The sequence below is a fragment of the Hyperoodon ampullatus genome (genome assembly GCF_949752795.1).
Source record: "Hyperoodon ampullatus genome assembly, chromosome: 14".
NCBI lineage: Eukaryota > Metazoa > Chordata > Mammalia > Artiodactyla > Ziphiidae > Hyperoodon > Hyperoodon ampullatus.
Window position 1 is genome coordinate 1,066,341 of NC_136927.1, and position 12,281 is coordinate 1,078,621.

The following is a 12,281-nucleotide window of genomic DNA, read 5'->3' on the forward strand; positions in this document are numbered from 1 at the left end:
GAAGGTGCCCAGGGGGTTGGGGTCCTGCCTTCCGGCGTCCTGGGCACCCCAGGCCTCCCCTACCCGCTCCTGCCAGCAGTGTGCCCCCCACCCCGTCGTCACTGTAGGAAAGGCTCTTACCCCGCCTGAGCCCAGATGTGCTCCCTGGCCTCACTGAGGGGGGCTGGGCAGCCAAGGAGAGTCTCCGAGCCTCGGTCTCTGTGTCTGTAAATCGGGGACGTGGTCCAGTCTTGTCTGCTAGGGCCGACCTGCGGGCTGGGAGGCTGCCTACCGCTGGGCCCGAGCCTCAGGGAGCCTCCGCTGTCGCCTCAGCCCCATGGTGGGGGGACCATCGATCCTCGAGGTGGGGGGCCGTCCATGCAGGCGGGCAGCACATCCCCCATCGACCAGCCATACCGTGTGCTGGCTCCCCCTGTGCTGTGCTAACAAGCCCATCTCATGGCGCCTCGGGGCCTAATTGGCAAGACGGGCACGTGCGTGTCTGTCTGGGAGCCCGGCGGCTGTGCCCGCCCCAGCTCGAGGCGGACAGTGGTGCTGGGCCCCTGTGCCGGCGTCCTGCCCCTCGGGCTGCCAGCCGAGGCCGCCTGGTCTCTAGAGGCAACACCCAGAGGAAGGTCGTCAGCAGGGATGTCAGCGGGGAGAAGGGGCTTGTTAGCGGGGTCCCCGAGAGGTGCTGGGCCCACCCCACAAGCCCAGAGGCAGCCTGGAGCCGTCCCACAGTGGGGGGAGGGCAGTGCGGGACGGGGAGGGAGGGAGAGGCAGGCACGTGGTGAGGGGACTCGGGACCCTGGCCCTGGAGGGTAAAGGAGGACAGGGCTTACTTGGCGCAAGTAAGGAAGATGGCGGCAGCCCGAGAACAGAACTGGGGTAAAACCCGCAGGGGCGAGAAAATGGCCACTTACCTTGTCGACTTTGGGGTCCTGCCCAAATGGCAGTGAGGTCCCGCCTGCCTCCCTCGGGAGCTGTCGTGGACCCGGGCAAGCGAGGGATGGCCTGGAGGTAGTGATCCGCCCGTCAGTGGGCGCGTGAAAGCTAGAGGCCTGAGAGGAGACTCCAGCTCTGCATGAGGCAGGAGCGCTCTCAGAGTGGACGCGCTGGACCTCAGAAACGTCCCCTCGGGGTCTGCTCAGCTGAGCACAGCGCCACGGTGGGGGCAGGGAACCGTGTCCTTGTCCCCAGTGGGATGACCTGAAGTTGGAGGAGCCGGCTGGGCGGCTCACTCTGCAGCAGACTCATCACCTGCTTGGCCAGGGCATCTCCTCATCCCAGTGCCCCCAACACCCCAGAATCCAGCCGCCCCTCCCATCGGGCAGCCACCACCCCAGTGAAAACAGGTGGGGACACTGACGCCCCGAGGACGGCAGGACCGACCCTCCAAGGCCTCCAGCACAGCTGCTGCTGCCCGGTCCTCACTGCTCCTACCCCGGGAGTCCCCAGATGCCTGCCTAACGGCCCACAGCCTGCCTGGGCCCAGGGTCCTCCGCACTCCTCACTCTGGGTCATCTGGGACCTCCACCCAGAGGGAGGAAGGGCCAGCCACTCGCTGAGGCCTGACTGGGCTCCAGGGAGGCCCCGCCCCGGATGCTCTGGCGGCACCAGTCAAGGAGCCCACTGTTCATGGCTCTGCCTGCGGAGATGTCACGTTGGCAGCTTGCGGCCGGCCGTGGTGGGAACCACGGAGACCCCCGAACACGCCCGTCTTGTTTTGCTTCCCACAGGCGTGTACGGTGCTTCCTCTGTTCCCATGTTCCGGGTGAGAACACTGAGGCCAGAGGGGAGCAGGGTGCCTGGTCCCCCTCCTGGGTGTGGGGGACCCAGGAAGGTGGTGGCAGAGCCTTGCTGCTGTCACCGGGGCACCCGGGCGGCCACCAGCCCAGACAGGTGTGCCGCTGCCCCGCCCCCTCGGCCGCAACCCATCCATCAGCCCGCTAATCTTTCAGCATCCGCTGGCCTCTCGTGGGGTGTGATGGATGGGCTCCCGGCCTCGCCGACTGCTGCGAAATCACTCAGCGCCAGACAAGCCCTAAATCTGACGCACCGAGTGTTGAAAGGAGGAATGTCTGTTTTCATAACCTACCTCAGTTACAATAAATATTTAAAATGCACAGTAACATCCTACCTCTGCACAATCGGCCTCTGTGGCCCCGGCTGCGCAGATTTAATTAGCTCCGGGCTTGTCCCGCCGGCCGCGCTTGCCCGTGGACGGAAGGCCCCTGTTTTCTTAAACTCCTGGCCACTGCTGGGCTGACACAGAGCCTTTGTCTGGCCTGGCGTCCCCCGCTGGCCCCCAGCGCTGGGCTGGATGGGTCCCTGGGCCATGGGTGCCCATGGGTGGGGGAGGGGGTGCGTCCCAGGGCGTCCTGGCTGCCCGGCCAGTGAACAGCCCTGACCAGGGCCCCCAGATGCTCGCTACCGGGTCCCAGAGGGGCAGGAAGATGACAACCCAGAAATGAAGGTACAGCCTCAGCCCTCGTCCCAGATAGCTGTGCCAGGAGCCGTGCCCACCCCAGTGGGTGGCCCGGTGCCAGGCCCACTTGCCTCCCTTCCTCCTTGGACCTCGGCTCCCGGGATGGCAGGACCCCCGTCCTCATCAGGGCCCACATGGGCACCAAGCCCTGCTAAGGCCCTTGGGGATCATGTCCCCGACTCGCACGGACCCCTTGAGGTGGGGACGATGTCGCCCATTGTAGAGATGAGGAAACTGAGCTCAACGTAGAGAAGTGACCCCCGGGTCACCTGGGTTTGTCGGGAGCCCCAGCTCTCGGGGGAGCCCCGCCTGCTGGCCGGCCTGCCTCGGCCACCCCTTCACTCACCATTGTTTGTTCACTCATCCACGTGCTCCTTTCGCACCAGCGTGCGTCTTCCTCCCTCCCTCCCTCCCTTGGGCAGAATGGAGATGCGAAGGGGGTTGAGGGATCAGGGTGGCTTAGAGGAAAGCCCGGCATCCTTCCTGGAGGGAGAGGCTGCAGTGAGTCCCTGCTCAACCAGCCCTCTGTCCCCTGGCTCCCCAGGAGGCCTCGCCACCACCCAAGCCTCGTTCAGCCTCCGGGACGTGCAGGAGAGAATATATTTCTGTTGCTTCAAGTCACCCCACTTGTGGGGCTTTGTTCAAGCTGCCCGGGACACCAGTACGGTCAGGCTCCCGGGTGTTGGTCCCAGTCCTGCCTCTCCTCTCCCGCCCTGTTCGCCCCGCGGCATCCTGGGGTTGTGGAGTCAGAGTTCTCCCGGGGCTGGGCAGCACCGCTGGCTGGGCCTGGGGCTCAGCCCAGCCTCCCGGGCCTTTCAGCCTCTGGATTGTAAACCAGGGAGTGGAGGCTGGGGGATGGGGAACGTGCATCCCCACCCAGAGCCCCAGGCTGTGCCCCCACTGCCTGGTTTTTCCAGATGATGTTGGGATTCAGGTAGGGGCAGCGCCCCAAGGATGTGAGGCTGGAGTGTGGGCCCAGAGGGATATGCCAGTGGTGCTCCCCAGCTGGCCCGCGGTAGGTGCTGCCCTCAGTCCAGGGCCCGAGGGCTTGCCTGGCACTTAGGGGGCCACCCCCTGTTCCCGAACCCTCCCTCTGCCTGTTCCGACGGATGAAATCCCACCATCCATCCCCCTTGATAGTCCCTAGGTGCCATCCTCAGGCAGTGGGACAGGTCCAGCTGTGAGGCTGGACAGGCAGGCCTGGGTTCGAGTCCAGACACAGCCCCTGCAGGCTGTGCTTTCAGGCAAGTATGTAACTTACCTGAATTCCAGTTCCTTCCTTTTCGGGAGTGTGAGGGCTCATTGAGGAGCTCACGGCACCCGCACCGAGAACACTGCAACGAGCCGCCTCAAAACCTCGCGGCTCGAAACCACGTTGTTCTGCTGACAAGTCTGCACCTTCGCCCGATCGGCTGGTCTCTCCTCTACCTGGGGTCCTGTCAGCTAGACCCACTTGCCAGCTCCCATCTCATGGTCCATGAGACTGACAGCCTCCCCTGTGGCCTGGGCCTCCCCACAGCACGGAGGCTGGGAGCCAGGGCTGGGGCTGGAGAGCGGCGGGCGGAAGCTGCAGCCCTTTTCCCACTCACGCTGGACACCACAGAGCTGGCCTTCTGCCATGCACTGCTCCTGGGAGCGAGGTGCTGAGCCTGGCCCACCTTCCAGGGTAGGGAAAGCAGACCCCTTCTCTTGCTAGGGGAGAGGAAAATTCCGGAAGAGCGCGTAGGATGGGAGATACTGTTGCGGCCGTCCTTGGAAAGCACCCCAGTCACATGAGCCCTCAGCGGCCACTTAAGGCCCATAGGGTGAGGCCTGATCCTGACCTTTGCCCCTGCTGATGCACCAGCGTCCCCTCTCTGCCCTGGGGGCCCTGCCCTCCTCCACGCCCTCCACCCCACCCTCCCTCCTGCCACAGGGACTTGGCACATGTGTCTACCTCTGTCTCTTCTCTTAGTTCACACCCACTCTTCTTTGGGGCCCAGCCCAAGGTCACCACCTCAGGGAAGCCCTCCCTGATCTCTCTGCCCTGACCCATCCCTTTCGTCAGCTTTTCTCTAGGCTCCCAGGCCCCTCCTTCAGAGCGCAGGTTCAGTCTGCCTGATACACAAATATCGTTATTTAGCAAACGTCTGTCTCTACAACTCCCTGTTCCTCTCCACGGACCATAGGCTCTAGTCCTTAGCATGGATCCTGGCATTCAGTAGGCGCTCAATAAACAGCTGTTAAATGAAGAGAGAACAGAAGGCACTTGTATGAGTCAGAGTCCACCAGAGAAAGTGTAGGTTAACCTGTATATAACATAGGTAGGTACATAGGTAGGTAGATAGATGGATGGATGGATGGTTATTGCAAGGTTGGCCGATGAGGTGGGTGCCGGCAGACGAGTCTGCGGTCTGTAGGGCAGGCCTCTGAGGGGGCAGCTGGAACTCTCGGGCACAGGCTGAAACTGCCGTCCATGGGTGAAATTTCTTCTTCCTCAGGAAACCTCAGTTCTGCGCTAAAGCCTTTGACTGATGAGATCCGGCCCACCAGATGATCCAGGATAGTCTCCTGGACTTAAAGGCGGCTGGCTCCACATGACGGCCACACCTGTGCACCCCGGCCACACCTGTGCACGCCGGCCACGTCTACCAAGTGCCTCCCAGCAGCGCCTAGAGAGCCTTTGGATCTCGGGGACACAGATACCTGGCCACCATGCCACGTAGCAGGGCCTCACCCCTTCCTCCTCGATGCCTCCCACCTGGGATGGATGCCAAGTGAGCCCACGGAGGGCGCTGAGTGCCCGGGCCTCGCGGGGCAGTTTCCCCTTGGCGGGGGGCAGGGAGCACTCAGCCTCAGAGGGTTTGGGGGTCCCGCTAAGACGTTCCATCCAGCAGGAGAGACGGGCCTGTGAACAAGTGAATGAGGCACTCGCTGTTGAGAGCTGCAGAGGAAGCTGGACCAAGGGTCCCACAGAGCATGGGACCAGGTCTGTTTGGAGGTGGATACGCGTGTGCGTGCATAGATGTGTGATTGTGTGCACATGCATGTGTGCATGTGTCTGTACACATGTGTATGTGCAGCCTCAAGCAGAGCATTCTAGAAGCAGGGCAGGAGCTGCCTGCCTCATCCGACCCGACCTTGGGAGGCGCAAGCCTCTCTGCAGCCATCCCTCACAACTCGAAGCTCTCAGGAGCCAGCCCAGGTTCAAGGGCAGTGGGTACAGAACCCCCACCATAAGCAACAGGAAAACAATGGGGGCCATGTTTTAATTTGAGGGCATGTTTTAATTTGAGGGCATGTTTTAAAACCACCATAACTGATGTGGTCGGATAGATTTTCCAGAAAAATCACTCTTGCTGGGGGCCGGGTGCGGAGGTCAGAGGCTGGGAGGCCTGTTAGCTTTGCTCCTCTGAGCGGATCAAAACAGCCTCTGCAGAGTAGCAAAGGGTGGGCTGGGGGAGAGGAGAGGCACCCCAGGGCCAAGGGCAGGGCCAGGGGGCCGGACAAGGGCTCACGGTCAGTGAGCAGACGTCCTTTGGGCCAGGGAAGGCCAGAGGGCTTCCTGGAGCAGGGGGCAACCAACAGGGGCTGAGAGGCCTGCTCTGCCCCCGAGGAGATCTGGACAGACCCTTTGGAGTGTCTGGACCAGTCCCCTGCTCTTCTGACCCCCAGCCGGCCTGCCCACGGATGGCCGAGGTCCTGGGGCGCGTGTGTGGCGGAGACCCCGCCAGCGGGCATTCCTCATGCACCGGAGCCGCTCTGGCTCCCACCCGCTTGCTCCTGTTTATGAAGCGGAGGGTAAGTGTTTAATTAGTCGCCTAATTGCCTGGGTAATTGGGAGACGTACTCAGCTCTCCAAGTAATCTGTCGGAATAGGCCTGGAAAATATCTGGCCCAATATTCATTAGTGTGGTTCAATCGTTACACAGTTACTGTGTTTGGTTCATGACAAGGCCCAGCAAACATCTGCGCTCCCTGCAGCCACCCGCCAGCCCTGCTGGGGCAGGTCGCCCCGCGCACACCCTGGACTTCCCACCCCCTGGCCTCCTCCCCCCAACCCCGCACCCCCAGGGAGCCTGGCAGCCGGGGCGCAGGGAGGGCTCAGTGCACTGGCCCAGCAAGGGGGTCGAGTGCCCAGTGGCGGTGGGCCGGGGGGTAGGGGCTCTGGCCCATCACTGGTACCACCCACACGCACAGCCCTTTATAGTTTACAAAGCAGGTGCCCATCCACAGGTCTCTGAATCTGCACAGCCCCGCAAGGTCCATAAATGTGCCCACTGTACAGACAGGGAAGCTGAGGCCAGAGGGACCAAGCAGCCTGGAGTGGAGCCAGGTCTCCCCCCTGGATCAGCAGGCCCCCCAGAGGTGGGCACAGCCCGGGCAGGACAGCCCATCTGCTCCCTGTCCCCGGACCCCGCTGCCCACCAGGAGGTTTGGTCCTCCGTGGAGGAAGCTCCTGGCAGCAGAGGAATGTCAGTGGGAGCGCTGGGCCCCCACGGGGGAAGGCAGAGTCCTCGCCTAATGTCTGCTGCTGGGAGCGAACGGCCACCTGCTGCCCCAGCGCTGGCCACTCACATCCTCTACGCCTGACCCCTGGTTGCCCTCCCCGCACCAGGCTCTGCGCTCTGCTGTGGTGGGCACAGCAGTGACCAGACGGGACCTGACTCTTGCATCCCCACCGACTTCCTCAGGGCACCTGGAGGGAGGGGAAGGTGCTATAAGGGTCTTTATGGGGGAGGTGGAACCAGACCGGGGTTGGGGCGCTTCCCGCCCACTCCAGCCGGGGGCCCGAAGGAGCGGGCAGAAGCTAGTGCGGGGGAGGGGAGGGAAAAGCATTCCCGTGGCTGGAACAGCAAATGCAAGGTCCCTGGAGCTGCAGGTAGTGGGCGGGGAGGTGGGTGATGTCGGCAGGTGGGGCTAGGGCTGGGATCTTGCTCTGGGAGTCGTGGGGGCCCTTGAGGAGGATTAGGGGGGCATTGAATGATGCTGTCCGGTTGGAGTTTTTAAAAGATCCTCTGTCAGGAGGATGGGTGGGGGACGCAAGGGGAGGCCAAGAGACCAGTGCAGGGGGCCAGGTGAGCTCCGGACTCGGGCCCAGGCCCCAACCTTCTGTGCCTGCTCTGGGCCCAGGAGGGGGCTCATCCTCCTCTGGAGGCCACGGCCCTCCCTCCAGCTCTCAGCAGCGCTGGCCCAGCCCTCCCGCTGCTCCAGGCCCAGCCCAGCAGGGCTCCTGCGTGCTTCCTCCCTCCGTCAGGCCCACACCTTCCAGAGCAGCCTCCCTGTTGAATTGCCTGCCCCAGTGTTGCCCAGCCCTCGGCGGCGACAGGCCACACTCACTGGTCTTGCCTGAGTCCTATTGTGGTCGTGGGGATTTGTCTACACACTGAAAGCCCTTAAAGTGCAGATGCGTTACCTCGTGGACGGCACACAGAAAGAGCTGAACCAAAATCGGAAACCCTGGCTTGGGTCCCAGCCTCACTGTGTGACCCTGGGCAAGCCACTCGTCCTCTCTGAGCTTCGTTTCTCACCTGGGAAATGGGGGAGAAAATAATACCCACTGATGGGATTATTGTGGGAACATGAACAGAGACATGGAGTACCTGGAAGAAAGTAATTTGGGGGATGGCAGTGTGAATAGCCACTGTAGGTGGTGTCCCCAGCCGCTGCCTGGGCTGGCGTTGGTCTTCACAAATGTCACCTCATTTGGTTTAATCCTCCCACCCATTTTTTAAAATAGAGGGAAAATTCATACAACATAAAATTAGTCACTAACCATTTTAAAGTGAACAATTCAGTGGTATTTAGTAAGTTTACAATGTTGTACAAACACCACCTGTATCTAGTTCCCAAACCTTTTTATTATCCCCAAAGGAGACCCAGAATCCATTAACAGTCGCTCCCTAGCTCCCCTCCCCCAGTGTCTGACGACCACCAATTCTCTACGGATTTTCCTATTCTGGACATTTCTCATAAATGGAATCATATACTATGTGTCCTTTTGTGTCAGGCTTATTTCACTCAGCATCACGCCCTCGAGGTTTGTCCACGTTGTAGCAGGTGTCAGAGCTTCATTCCTTCTGTGGCTGAATCATATTCCACTGTGTGGGTATCAGCCATCTTTGGAAGCAGGTATAATTATGGTCATTTTACAGACGTAGAAACTGAGCATCAGAAAGGTTTCTCTTGTCTTCTGAGCTTACAGTGTCAGGATGTGAGATATTGGAAGGGGTGTAGTTACTGTTTCCAGTGCTTTTCATCCCTTGTGTGGACTCACATTGGTCTGTTGTTATTTTCCTTCTGCTGGAAGGACTTCCTTTAACACTTCTGGTAGTACAGGTCTGCTGGGGATGAGTTCTTTCAGCTTTTGTTTGTCTGAAAAACATCTTTATTTCATCTCCAGCTTTGAAAGAATTTTTGCCGGGTATAGAATCCTAGATTGACGGCGTTTTAGGTACTTTAAAGATATTGCTCCACTGTCTTCTTGCTTTATTATTTCCATGAGAAATCTGCTGTCACGCTTATCTTTATTCCTCTGTATATGTGTCTTTTTTTCTCTACTTTTAAGATTTTATCACAGAGCTTAAAGAGCTTTTGAGCAATTTGATTGATGTGCTTCGTTGTAGTTTTCCTCATGTTTCTTAGACTTGGAGTATGTTGAGCTTTTATCTATGAGTTTATCGTTTTCATCAAATTTGGTAAATTTTCAGCCAAAGTTCTTCAAATATTTTTGTTTCCCCATTTTCCTTCAGCAACTCCAACTACACAAATATTAGGCCACTGGAAGTTGTCTGTCAGGCAGCTGATGATCTTTTTAATTAAAGAAAATTTTTTGTCCTTTCTATTTTCATTCTGGATAACTTCTCTTACTATGTCTTCAAGTTTATCAATCTTTTCTTCTACCATGTCTAATCTGCTATTAATACCATCTAGTGTATTTTTTTTATCTGAGTCGTTGCTGTTTTCAACTCCAAAAGTTCAATTTGGGCCTTTTTTTTCATATCTTCCATGTCTTTTCAAACATATAAAGTAGTTACGATAACTGATTTCCCTTTTCAAACATATAAAGTAGTTATAATAACTGATTAAATGCTCTTGTCTGTTCATTCTAACATCTGTGTCAGTGCTGGGTCAGTTTTAATTAATTGAGTATTCTCATTGTGGGCCATGTTTTTCTGCTTCTTTTAATGCCTGATAATCTTTGATTAGATGCCAGATAATGTGAATTTTGCCTTGTTTTTTTTTTTTTTTTTTTTTTTTTCTGTACGCAGGCCTCTCACTGCTGTGGCCTCTCCCGTTGCGGAGCACAGGCTCCGGACGCGCAGGCTCAGCGGCCATGGCTCACGGGCCCAGCCGCTCTGCGGCATGTGGGATCTTCCCGGACCAGGGCACGAACTCGTGTCCCCTGCATCGGCAGGCGGACTCTCAACCACTGTGCCACCAGGGAAGCCGAATTTTGCCTTGTTTGCTGGATGTTTTTATAATCCTGTAAATATATCAATACATGAGCCATGTTTTGGGGGATGCAGTTAAGTTATTGGGAAACTGATCCTTCCCAGTCTTGCTTTTATTGTTGGTTTTGTGCAGCTCTCAACTTAGTGCTAATTATTCCCCACTACAAGGCAAGACCTACCTGAGTATTCTTCCCAAGGCCCTGTGAATGATGAGCTCTTCCAACATGAGTTTGCTGATAGGAAAAGACATTCTCCCACCCTGTATGAGCACGGGACAGTGTCCTCTTATCCTTTTGGATGATTCTTTCCTGGGGCATGGATAATTTCCCTACCTTCATGCAGTACTCAGTTCAGAGTACTTACTCTCTCTCCTTTTGGGTGCACTGTCCTGCAAATTCCAATTTGATATGCCCAGATTCTTGGCTCTTTCTCAGGTAGTTTGCCAGGTTATGTCTGGGTTCTTCCTTTCTGCCTCATGGTATGAAAAGTCTCCCAATGTCAGGACTCACCTCATTTCTCCCCCATCTTTCAGGAATTTCTGTCCTTCACTGCCTGATGTCCAGTATCTTAAAAATTATTCTTTCTTATATTTTGTCTGTTTTTTAAAAAACAGTTGTTTCAGATGGGAAGATAAATCTAGTCCTGTTACTTTATCTTGGGTGGAAGTGGGAATCCTCAGACAGTTCCCATCGCAGGAAAATCAGAACCCAGACGTGGATCCTGGGGATGACATTTGAACCCTGGATCAAGCCAGGCCTGAAGTCAGAGATCTATCCCAGACAGTTCAGCTCTAAGAGGCAACAAATTCCCTCTTCTCTTTTTTTTTTTTTTTTTTTTTTTTTGTGGTGCGCGGGCCTCTCACTGTTGTGGCCTCTCCCGTTGCGGAGCACAGGCTCCGGATGCGCAGGCTCAGCGGCCATGGCTCACGGGCCCAGCCGCTCCGCGGCATGTGGGATCTTCCCGGACCGGGGCATGAACCCGTGTCCCCTGCATCGGCAGGTGGACTCTCAACCACTGCGCCACCAGGGAAGCCCTCCCTCTTCTCTTTAAGCTGGTCAAGTTGGCTTTCGGCCCCTTGCTACTGCCAGGTTCCTATCCAACCATTGCTGCACGAGGCAGCTCCCTGGAGGTGAGAAATGCAGCTATAGGAGAGAGTGGGAGTGAGTGCAAGGCTAGGCCGGGCTGGGACAGGAGCAGGGGCACAGAGTGAGTTCTGTGCTTCTGAAAACCCATCCTGACCAGGTGAGGAGAGCGGATGGGTCCCATGTTTCCCACTCCCAATCCTCCAAAGTTTTCTCAAAACACTTGGAATAAAGCCCAGAGTCCTCAGTCTGAACTGACATGGCCAGGCCTCTGTTGCCCCCTCTCTTGCCTCAGTGCCCCCTGCCCCAGCCCTGCAGGCTGCCAGCCCATTCCCACCCCAAGGCCTTTGCACCAGCTGTGCCATCTGCCAGGGTCATGCCCTTAGGTATCTGTGTGGCTCCACAGCACCCACCCTAGATCCCCACACAGGTCTGGGCACACAGCGAGGCAGTGCCCTTCCCCTCCTGGGGACCTTATGCCAAGGAGGGAACAAAAGGGGGGGCCCTCAGAGGCTCCTGTGACCCCAGAACTTCCTAGAACAGGCCCACCTCCATGGGGCAGGGCCGGAGAGGCCTGGTCCCAGACCTCCAAACTGCCCTCCCGGCAAAATATCCCCATCCAGCAGAGGGGGTGGGTGGGGGGCGTGAGGAAGGGAAAATAATTACTTCTCAGCCTCTAACCCTTTCCGGCAGGTGACTCGGTAATAAATAATCCCCACGTCCCTCCAGCGCGGTCCATCAGCAAGACCTCCTAATTACTTTAGGCTCACTTTGAAACCGCTTCCAGTCCCACTTTCAAATAAATAAAAAATTAACATGGGACCGGAGCAGAGACCCAGATGCAGGGGTCCCAGCCCCCTCCCTGAGGTGTGCCTGAACCGGGGTGGGCGGTGCCCACGGGGAGCCCCATGCACCCCCCCGAAGGTGGGGCTTGAGGCTGGCAGTCAGGGGAAGAACTGGCTGCCCAGCACCCCTCCAACCCCGGGCCAAGGACCCACCTGTCACACCTAGGGTCTCAGCTGGGAGGCTCCCACCCTGCAGGCCACTGCCCGGGCCCTTCTGTGGTCCTAGGGCACCGGGGTCTCAGGTCAGGCCCCGGACCCAGCACCCAGCAGACGTTCTAGCCACAGCCTCTTTCCTCCCCGACCCACTTGGCCGAGCCTCTCCATCCAGGGCTCTGTTGTGCCCTCCATAAATAAGCCTGGACATTGACGAGCTGAGCCCTAAAGGCCCTTGAAGCTCTGGCATTGAGCCCCCGCCCACGGGGGGCCCTGACTTTCTCTCTTTGCTGGCCTGGGG